We start from the raw sequence: 12,581 nt of genomic DNA, 5'->3' as shown, positions 1-12,581 counted from the left end.
TCTGCTGGATCGGAACCAACGGCTGGGATGACCGGTCTCCGCCGGCTCACTCTTTACCGCCTTCTCAAGATTCGCGCTAAAGATTTCCGACTCAGGCGAGTTCCTCTTCTCATTGCTGTTTTTAACTTCTCCAAAACCTCCCATCTCGTTCAATCAAACCAGTATCGGAAGGAAAATGGAAGTTGCCCTTGAAATCTTCATCCTTCGGAGGCGAAGCGGCGATAAGCTACGGCGAGTCGGGAGAGTGAATAAGCTCAACGGCTTGCGGAGACGGTAGTTCAAGCCGAGCCGTGAAGGAACTGGCGTTATCAGATGGCGAAGCCGAAATCAAACGGTGGATTTCGTCGGTGAATTGGAGCGTTTAACTCCATGGATGAAAGGTAAAATAAGAACCCAAAGTCTTAATTTTGAAAGAATTACCCAGCTCAATTTTCTCGAAAAATAAATGTACCCCCTTGGATAGTTCAACCCAATTCAGAGACTTAAGAGCTTCAAGAAAGAAATATTGAAAGAAACTTTGAATAGTTTCTTCAATGGCGGCGAGGTGAAAGCTTAGTGAAAAGATGATTTTAAATGCGTTTGTTGCCCTGCGGAAGATGTTACTTCTCATCCATTTCAAGTACAGGGAAAGCAACGTTGCAGGGGCCGTTTGGTTTATTAATAAAAATATGATTATTTTATTTATTTATTTATTTATTCTAAGACATCTTACAAGTGAAAATCTAAGCAAATTATTCGAATAGTATCCTTTTATCAACTCACTATGGTCGCATACAAGTAATTTGAATGTCTTTATTATCTTTTTCAATATCAAATAAATATATAAATCTCATGAAATTTTGTTTCATAATGTTCTTAGGATTATCACATATACAATATTATTATCGCATTATTATTATTGATTATTTATTGTTAAATTCTTATTTTAGAAATAAATTTAATCATACATCATTAATCATCTCCTTATTAATCATTTATATTATTAGAGTATCATTAATCTTCTCATTAGGAATTAATTATATCGTTTTCAAGCTCCTACCCAAGCCTCACATTATTATTCAATCACCTTGCAAATCAAACTCTTATAAGTAGATATTATTTCATTTACTTAGACATATAAAGGTGATCTAAAGGCATTTTAGTATTTTCTCATACTCTCAAGTTAAATATTAGGTCTCAACTGTTATTAAATTTCTCATTGATGAAATATCACAAAATATCTTAATAAATTTATGGACTTTAATAATTAAAAATAATATTTTATAATTTTCCTATTAGAAAATAAAATTGTAGCTGGATTCCCTCGTCTATTGCAATACCTGGATCCAACCTTCTTTGTTTCTTTCCCATGCGATTCTGGACTTGGTATCCAGCGCCAAGACAACAATTCAAATTTGTTCCAAACTATTCATTATGATATTTTTTATACAATCAAGAAAAGAACAGATTAATAATGTCTTTGTCAGTGTTTTTTTATGACTTGTGTTCAATAAACTAATAATATTTTGAAAATAACTGTTCAAAGAATTTCAAAATTTTCTATATACAAAAAACCAGCCACGTTCAGGTTGAGCTCACTCTCTCTCCCACATTCAAACACATCAAAGGGTGTTCTCTCTCGTCTCTTCTTCTGCAACTTCTCGTTGCATGAAACTCATATTTCGATTATGAACGAATGAAGCCTTAGAAGGAGTGGCATTAGAGAAATCAGTAGTGAAAAAGGATGATACTTTCACTTCCAAAAGTTGTTCTTTCATGTTTCTCTTTACTTCACTGGTTTCGTCTCTCAATTCGGATGGTCTCTCTCTTCTGGCTCTCAAGGCAGCCGTGGAATCTGATCCAACTCGGTCCCTTGACAGTTGGTCCGAGTCTGATTCAACGCCATGCCAATGGTCAGGAATCGCTTGCACTCGCAAACGAGTCACCTCAATCTTTCTTCCTAACAAAGGGTTAACTGGTTACATCCCATCGGAACTCGGTCTCCTCGACTCGCTAACTCGCCTTAGTCTCTATCAGAACAACTTCTCAAAACCAATTCCGTATCATCTCTTCAACGCTACGAACCTTATACGTTGACCTGTCTCATAACTCACTCTCTGGCTCACTTCCTCCGCAAATAGAATCCCTTAAAAACTTAACCCACCTCGACCTTTCCTCTAATTCACTCAACGGGTCACTCCCTGCGTTACTTGTTGAGCTTAAAAGCTTGAGAGGAACCCTCAACTTGTCTTACAACCAGTTTTCGGGTGAAATTCCAGCTTCTTATGGAGAGTTTCCAGTTATGATAAGCTTGGATCTGAGGCACAATAATTTGACAGGGAAAGTGCCTCAAGTTGGTTCTTTGGTGAACCAAGGGCCTACTGCATTCACAGGAAACCCTAATCTTTGTGGGTTTCCGTTGGGGAATCTTTGCCCTGAAGCCCAAAACCCCAGAGATATTTTAAATCCTGAAGAAAACCCAGAAAATCCCAAGGGTTTAACCCCCATTTTCAATGATGGGAATGTAGGAAAAAACAAGGAGAAAATTGGATCCGTGGCTGTTCCTTTGGTCTCCGGCGTTTCGGTGGTGATCGGAGCGGTTTCGGTACTTGTGTGGGTGTTCCGGAGAAAATGGAAATCCGGGGAGGCCAAAATGGGGAAGGAGGAAAAGAAGGAGGAGGTTGATGAGGAAGCGCAAAATGGTAAATTCGTGGTGGTCGATGAAGGGTTTACTTTGGAATTGGAGGACTTGTTGAGGGCATCGGCATATGTGGTAGGGAAGAGTAGGAGTGGGATAGTGTATAAAGTGGTGACGGGGAGGGGATCGGTCACGGTCGGGGCTTCGGTTGTTGCTGTGAGGCGGTTGAGCGAGGGTGATGCCCCATTGAAGTTCAAGGAGTTTGAGGCCGAAGTGGAGGCTGTTGGGAGGGTTAATCACCCCAATGTTGTGAGGTTGAGAGCATACTATTATGCCAATGATGAGAAGTTGCTGGTCACCGATTTCATCCGTAATGGAAGCTTGTATGCTGCCTTACATGGTAACATCCCTCTCCTCCCCTTGCTTTGGTTTTCATTTCTATTTATCATCCTTTAATTGTTCTGCAATTCCTTCAAAAAAAACCTAAGGAACACAGCATAGCTCTCTTCTTTCAAGCTCGGTTCATTTACACCTCTACTCGCACTAGTTTTTCATAGAAGATAAGTCAATGTTGTTGGCTATTGAATTTACTTCCTAATAAAAGAGTTTCCATTATTCTGAAACCTAAATTTGTGAATCTGAATAATGTGCCATTGAAATTGTGGGCTCTTGGGAGAATTGCCGACTTGCAGCATGTGTATGATGTGGACATTGTGTTCCTCTTTAGCCCTATGGATACAAACAATCCAGGTCGGCTTTTTTGGATGAAATTGTCGGTTATTTGTAGTCTATTAGTGAAGAAAGATGAACTTCCTTAGTGCTTCAGTTTCGAATTTTCTTCTAGCAATTTATCTATATGGAAAGAATTATCACATTAAAGTATTGATAGGAATTTTCTTTTGTGATTTGCTGCTGAGGTACTTTTGCAATTGAATTTTACTGCGTAAAGTCTAGTGTATATTTGTACTCATTCTCTAGAACATGATGTTCCTTTATATTGTATGATGTGGTTGGTTGAATCTGATATATTAGTCATATTGGTCAACGTAAAAGCATTACTGCTTAATGCATTTACTTGGGGGATGCATAAAGTCAATATTTTGGCCCCTCCAATAAAAATTCCTGGATTGGCTTGAGCCTTTTGTTACTGCTTTCAAATTACTTGGTGGATCATTTTATAGTGTTTGTTGGTCCTCATTGGCCGAGTATTTTCCACCTTGGTTCACCTCGGATGCATTTCTCTTGTTCCGTTTTGTGATTTTTATTTTACTTTAATACAACAGAGATGCCTTGCTTTCTTTTATTGGAATCATTTTACTTTATTAAGTTCAAAATATATATGATTATAGTGGTGTAGTCCTGCTGGTATCATGCTCATACAAATTGAAGGACCGAAGTTTATTGAATGGACCCCATCAAGGTGGCTGTCAAGTTCATGTTTGTTTCTGCATTAGGTTTTTATTGTTGAAATTTAACAAAATGTGGGCCACTGACAGAATAGTTGGCTTGTTATTATCTGAAGAGCATTTATGTGTACTACATTTGTATGTTTCGGGTTTTACTGTTAGAAATTCCTATGAAAATTTCATTCTTCAGTACATTGTTTATGATAACTCTGCAATCGGCTTTGATTTGTGTTGGTCCGATGTTGTTCTGATCCACCGAGTTTCCAAATGAAAAGCGTTGTGCATTTTGATTTTGTTTATAGGAAAATATCTGATACCAGATGTGAAACACAGCCATTTTAATGCAGTTTTTAATTTAATGCAGGAGGACCAACTGAACATTTTCCACCACTTTCCTGGGCTGCAAGGTTGAGAATCATCCAGGGAACTGCAAGGGGTCTAATGTACATTCACGAATATAGCCCTCGAAAGTATGTTCATGGCAATTTGAAATCAACAAAAATCCTTCTCGACAATGAACTCCAGCCTTACATCTCCGGTTTTGGACTTGCTCGCCTTTTCTCCGGGACTTTCAAATATGCAAGTTCAATAACCAAAAAGCTGAACTCAACTCAAAGCATTGCAACCTCTGCAGTGAGTTCAAGAATGTTTACTAATTCCTACCTGGCACCTGAGGCTCGAGTATATGGCAGCAAGTTTACTCAGAAATGTGATGTGTACTCATTCGGAATTCTGGTTTTGGAGATTTTAACCGGTCGATTGCCTGATGCTGGACCTGAAAAAGAAGATAAGGGATTGGAAGGTGTTGTGAGGAAAGCATTCCGAGAGGAGTGTCCCTTGTCTGAAATCATTGACCCGACACTGCTAACCGAAGTTTATGCAAAGAAGCAAGTGGTTGCAGCATTTCACATTGCACTCAATTGCACTGAGCTTGATGCGGAGTTGCGTCCTAGGATGAGAACAGTGTCGGAGAGTCTTGATCGTATCAGAAAACATTAACTTGTCAAGGACCTTGTAATTTGTAAAGTCCGGTGGATGTTGCTAACTCTTGGCTCCTGGTGGAGCGGTTGTGGTTGTAGGACTTGTTGGATTACTGCTTTAATCAGATCATGTAATATTTGATCAGTCCATATTTGAATGTCTATCATATGCTTAATTCAAAATATTGCATCAATTCTGGGTGAAGACGAGCCGTCTGAATGAGAGTAATCCTCAAATAAGACTTGTACCAACCTTACAATTATCTTAGTAAATAATTATACTCAAGAAATGATCAAAACTTAACACTTATACCAACCTTACAATTATCTTAGTAAATAATTATACTTAAAGCAATGATTAAAACTTGAAATTTCTTTTTATTGTATGAGATTCGGTTGTGATTGTAATTTTGTTTCATAATGTTAAACTTTATTGATTGTAATTTTGTTTCATTAACCATATTATAAATTATATAGATTATGTTCTGTATACTTGACAAATTTAGTGGTCTAGCTTAATGGTTAGGGTGCTCAAGTTTTCGACTTGCATCCCAAGTTTAAACCCCACCAACAACAGTTATTGATTTAATTTATTTTTCATTCATTCAATTGGCGACATGTGACACCATTTGATTTGATGAAAAACTTATTAAAACAATCCAATCACACAGTGACACATGTCATCATCAGATTGAGGATTAAATTTATTGAATTAAATAAAAGTTAGGAGTAAATTAAAAGAATATGTAAGTAATGAAGACTAAATGTGTAATTATACAAATTTTATTAACTGCAACGTTATCTCCTCCATTAATATTTAACGGGATGTGGCTTGATTGACAAGTTTTAAATAGTTAGGTGACCTGATTGACAAAATTGAAAAATTGGTGGTTAAAGTAAAGGGGGTAAATAGTTAGATGATCAATGATATAATTTACCCTAAACACTAATGTTTTATAAATATTGTATTTTAATTAAATTATATTTAGATTTTTAACTAATTTATAATTATACATTTAGTATTTTATAATTTAACGTTTTTTAAAATAATTTAATAATCCTCATCATTAATTTAATAATGCTTATTAAATATTTGGTATTGGTACCATTATAATAAGGTATCAATACCCAGCAACCCGTAATTATTCCTAAAACAAATTATAGGTTTCCAAACTTTATTAAATGAATTCTAAATTTACATTCATCTATCAACACTCTTTCTTTTATTTCATGTATTTACTTATCTATGAACATTCTACATTATATTATACTGTCACAACCTTACCACTTTTGTATCAACATATTTAAACATAACATAAATAAGTATAGTCTCAACATAACAGAACATCAACACGCACATTATAATAATCACCAAAACCTGAAATGCATGCTACATTTCCTAGGAGTCCAAGGAAAAATAAGGTTTTACATAGATGTTTATTAGAACTTGATTTGTGACCTCTAAAATACAATCTAAAATCGATATATCTAATATAAATTCTTGTAAATACAATAATAAAAAGAACGAACTTACCTCAGTTTAGTGAGGTAGCCAGACATTATATTCATGGCATTTAAGATTACATGAAAACTTGAAGTAAAACCTTGCTTAAATACAAACGTATACTTACAAACATGCTAAAATATATTTGTACATAAATTTGATAGGTTTGACTTTTGGTTAAGCTAGGGGAAATGAGCGGCGAGGATGGAAAGCTGAAAATTAAGAAAGGGCGCCTGTTTATTTGATGGGATGGAAGCTAAAAAGGAAAAAAGGAATCACTATAGGGATGTAAAATTGGGTAATCGTTTAGGTTTCAGTCGGATTCTGTCAGGTCGGGTAAAATCGGATACAAGTTAAGTCAGGTAAATTTGATGCTTCGACTCGGATCAGGTCGGGTCCATGTCATTCTCAGGTTGATTTGACACCAGGTACAGTTCAGGTTTAGATCAGGTTACTTTTAGTTCGGATTGATGTCAGTTCAGGTCCGGAGCAGTTAAAAAGCAGGTTAATTCAGGTTCGGATGGACTTCAGGCGAATCTCGTTCAGATCGAGTCACATCATTGGCAGATAAAATTCAGGTCGGATCTCTATCAGATATGGATTGAGTTAAAATCGGGTTAATTTTTATTTATGGATTAATTATTTTTGTCTTTCACGAACGTTGAATTGCAATTTGTAATTGTATATGATTTAGAGTAAATTACTAAGAATATAAATAATCATGGTTCAATTTTATGAAAAATACAAATTTAAGAATTAAATTAAACAATTATGAAATTACAAATTAAAATTTAAATAAATTAAACAACATGTATTGATGAGGGATCAAATCGAAATAATTTTAAATTGTGAGGTTTAAATTAATACAATAAAGTACTAAATTATACCATTTAAAAAGTTATGGGTCAATTAAAAAATATAAATAAGTAATAAGTATGGGTCAATTTCAGATGCAAATATAATTTTAAGGACTAAATTGAATAAATATGAAATTACAAATTAAAATTTAAATAAATTAAACAACACACATTGATGAGGGATAAAATCGAAATAATTTTAAATTGTGAGGTTTAAATTAATACAGAAAAGTACTAAATTATACCATTTAAAAAGTTATGGGCCAATTAAAAAATATAAATAAGTAATAAGTATGGGTTTTCAGATGCAAATATAATTTTAAGGACTAAATTGAACAAATATGAAATCACAAATTAAAATTTAAATAAATTAAATAACACACATTGATGAGGGATCAAATCGAAATAATTTTAAATTGTGAGGTTTAAATTAATACAAAAAAGTACTAAATTATACCCATTTAAAAAGTTATGGGCCAATTAAAAAATAGAAATAAGTAATAAGTATGGGTCAATTTCAGTTGCAAATATAATTTTAAGGACTAAATTAAACAAATATGAAATTACAAATTAAAATTTAAATAAATTAAACAACAAAATGGGATTAAATCAAAACGATTGCAAAATGTGAAAAATATAATGTAAAATGGACTAAATTGCATTCATTTCAAAAGTTGAGAAAAATGAAACAACTATAATATATATATATATATATATATAATATAAACTATGTGGTTTATATATAAAGTATATGTATTATATATATAAACTATATAGTTTATATTTATATTATTATATACTATATATAAACTATATATTATATATATATTATGTATAAACTATATATACCATGTATAAACTATAATACTATATAATTTATATAGGAACTATTGAACTATATAGAAACTACATAATTTATTAATATAAATTACATAGTTAATATATAAATTATATATAAACTATACAATTTATATTTATATATTATGTATAATTATAAATAATAAATATTGTATAAATTATATAGTTTATTAATATAAACTATATAGTTTTTATATATATATAATATATGATTTACGGTTTAGGGTTTATGATTTAAGATTAATTTATGGAATTATATATAAATTATATAGTTTATAGATAGTAGTATTTAAACTATATATAAACAATATAAACTAAATTATACTATATGTAAACTATATATACAATATAGTTTACATATGAAGTATACGTATAAACTATATAAACTATGTAAACTATATAGTTTACATATGACCTATATATATAGTTTATTAGTGAACTATATAAACTATTTATATAGTATATACTATATATATAAATTATAGTTTATATTTATATACTATATATATTTATATACTGTTTATATAAACTATAAAAAGTATATAGTTTATAAAATATAATTTATATTAATATAATATATATATATATGTATGTATATAAACTATATATGTATAAACTATATAAAATATATAGTTTATAAATTATAATTTATTTATAGTATATATGTATCTAACTAATATAAGTAATTTATAGATATATATTATATATATATATATATATATATATATATATATATATATATAATATATATATAGAGATAGAGAGAGAGAGAGAGAGAGAGAGAGAGAGAGTTTATAGAAACACTATGCATAAACTATATAAAGTATAGTTATAAAAACCCTAAACCCTAAACAATATGCATAAACAATAGTTAATATATGTAACCTATAGTATATGTATACATGTAAACTATATATGTAACTTATAGTACATGTATGTATAAACTATGTATAATATATATAAACTATATATATATAACCTATAATATATGTATATATACAATCTATTTATATGCTATATAAACTATATATGTAACTGTAACACCCATAACACGTATAATTATACCTATACAGATTATAGATGTCACCCGAATTTCTAAAACCATTTCTCAATTCAAAAGCGATTTAAAATTTATTTTCTTAAAATGGTAACTGATATTATAAAAATATCAGATCATATGAATTATGTTTCTTTATACCCAATTTAATTCAAAAGAGTTTTTTTATGAATAGTACCATGAACAGTGAGGGTATCGGTACCCCTATAGCATTCTGGAAAATTTTTAAAACTTTTAAAAACTTAACCTTTCTCCACTATAAAGTTACCATTTTATTTCCAAATTTGTTCAAAAAAACAAATCGAACATTATTAATTACATGCCACTATCTAATTCAAATTCCATCATAGGATTTCTTACTGATGTTGAAATATACTCCACGATGCTTGATGTCCCTTTGAACTCTTTATCTCACTACTGGCTTTTTACCTACACGTGAAAATCATCACAAGCTAAGTATATACTTAGTGAGGCAATTAAAACAATAAACAGTGCAATACAATTCATGCATGAATTTCAATGTCAAAATTCAAAATGCTATAAACCATTTATTCCATAAGCTCGTAAGCTTATTTACCAATATACCATGAACCATTTATTCAATAAGCTTGTAAGCTTATTTTATCAATATACTTACCAATTAATCCATAAGCTCGTAAGCTTATTTTACTAATATATTTACCATTTATTCCATAAGCTCGTAAGCTTATTTTCATGTTTACCATTTATTAACCAATAAACCATAACCCAAAGTATAACTGTATGAGGAACCCAATATAGGAGTCAAATATTGCATCGAAGTGCTGAGGTCGAGCTTTGCTCACCTAATAATGCACCGTAGTGCTGAGGTCGAGTTTTACCCACCTTGTACACCATAGTGTTTTGTATTGTGTATTCACTAGACACTTTGAGGCCTACACTATGTGCCTTCTCTAGACACTCTAGTGCTACCTAATATGCATCTACTAGACTCTATGACATGCCATTAATACCACTGATCCTCAATAACATACTTGGCCATATAGTCAATTTTATATAATCCATCAATGGCAAAGTATATCAATACCATTTAACATTGGGCAGTTCATACCCAAAATATCATTCATGATAAAAATCATATATGTTCATGATAACATCATATGCAACAATCAGTGATCAATGCATTTTATATTCAACCTTTGACATTTTTAGAATATGTCAAATATATGATAAATGACATAAATATCATGTCAACATAAACAAGGTCGACTTATCGCAAGTCTTCCTGATGATGTATAAAATATCCATGTATAATGGCATGCATGTATTGCACTCACCTTGACACTTTAAAATTTTCCAATTATTTGTGCCTCACTATGTTCCACAATAAACCCTTTTTATACTTGACTTGCTTCAATCACAAATAAATCACGATCTGTATAAATCACGATCTGTATAAATCACAAATTCATAATGATACATATGTTAGTATTATACTAACATAAACATTTCCCAAAATAACTCCATAATATACTTGAAACTCATTTTCTATCAAAATACTTAACTCTTAATAATTCCTTTTAACATTGGAACCAACTTTTCCAATTTACTCAAAATGGTCCTTAACCATTTTATCACTTAGATTCTTAATACCAAAAATTCCAGCATTGAAATTATTACCATTCAATTGCTTTTACAAAGGCTTAATTACATTTAAGTACCCCAACTATGTGAAGTTGTACTTAAATCACCAATCTTTTCAAACTTCCAAAATAGTAATAATTCATATCTGACACTCATTTCAATTCCAAAACAACATTTTCCAATGTAGTACATCAACTATTAAACAATTATACAACCATTCACAACTTTTCTAAAGTTACTGAATTGGTCCCCCAACTTTTCAAAAATTACAAAATAGTCCCCAAAATTTTGCAAGGCTTGTAGAATACTTTCTATATCATTTTCAGACATTCTATAATTTTCCATAATTTTTCTCACTCAAATACATCCTAACCAAATTCTTTTTCCTTAAAAACTATGTTTTCATGATTTTGCTCGATTTTGATTCGATTCAAGCATGAAATCAACTTCCAATCAATCTTATAATATCTTTAAAATCAAATCCCTAATCAACTCTAATCAGAACACAAAGTTCTACAATTTCCTCTTTTGACCGAATTTTAAAGAATTATTTATAGGAAGATTGAACATGTTATAACCATGAATCAAGCTTGAAAATAAATATACAACCTCAAAAACATCAAGATTCATCATCAAATTCATGAACCCTTTCATGAACATAAACCCTTAGATTTGGGATCTTTGAAATCTAGCAATATTAGAAAGAAATATTGGTACCAAATGATTGCGTTTTTCACGTAGATCACTTTCCTATTTCACAACATAACTCCAATTCCAAGGGAATTGGCTCAAAATTTGAAAATAAAATATTTTCTTACCTTGGAAGCTATCCCACGTCCAATTTGCTGAAATGAACAAATATCCTTGATAATTCTTCATCTTTCTTTATTATATAATGAATTTAAAATTCATTAAATGATAAATTACCAATTTACCCTTAATATAACTTCATAATTACCATAAAACCAAGATACTTATCCTTATCATCTTCCAAATCAGATAAATATAAGCCTTATCATCTTTCAATTGTCAAAGATGAACAAAATAGTTTTTCACTTTACCGTTTTGCCCTTGCAATTTCCAAAAATTACAATTCAGTCACTTTAATCCAACAATTCAAATTAAACCATTAAATATTATTTTCCAACATTTTAAAAATGTGAAAATAATATTTTTATTTCCTTATTTTCGTGACCTATTTGTAATTTTTCCAAAATTACATTTTTGTACCTAAACTTTACCAAATTTATAATTTGGTCACTAAATAAATCCATTTATGGAATAAAATTATTTTTGGAAAAATCACCACTTAATTCCTTAAATATTTTTCCAAGTTTTATACTTTGACCATCAAACTTTCAAAATTTTCATTTTAGTCATTATCTAAATTTTTGGAGTATTACAATTCTCCTCTCCTTAAGAAAATTCGTCCTCGAATTTTAAAACTTTTTATGAAAAAATTAACTCTCTTTTTATAAGGATTGCACTTTTCATTGTAAATTTGTAACCCTAATTTAGGGTTGTACAGACTGGTAAGACGTGCCCTTGCCTTATGTGAAAACCTCTTCTGGTCTTGCCAACTTCTTGAATTCCGATTTTTCCTCCTTAATTTGAAAATTTTGTGAAGATCATGCAAATCATTAGATTTGGAAGCTATTTAATCCAAATCTTCAACTTGA

At 31.0% G+C, this 12,581-nt stretch overlaps 1 pseudogene; it reads left to right on the top strand.

Moving 5' to 3' along the window:
• Positions 1–1,663: 1,663 nt before the first annotated feature.
• Positions 1,664–5,150, top strand: LOC120139759 (annotated as a pseudogene).
• Positions 5,151–12,581: the final 7,431 nt, after the last annotated feature.

This window comes from Hibiscus syriacus, unplaced genomic scaffold, assembly GCF_006381635.1.
Source record: "Hibiscus syriacus cultivar Baekdansim isolate YM2019G1 unplaced genomic scaffold, ASM638163v2 tig00110773_pilon, whole genome shotgun sequence".
Lineage (NCBI taxonomy): Eukaryota > Viridiplantae > Streptophyta > Magnoliopsida > Malvales > Malvaceae > Hibiscus > Hibiscus syriacus.
This window is presented reverse-complemented; position numbering and strand designations above follow the sequence as displayed.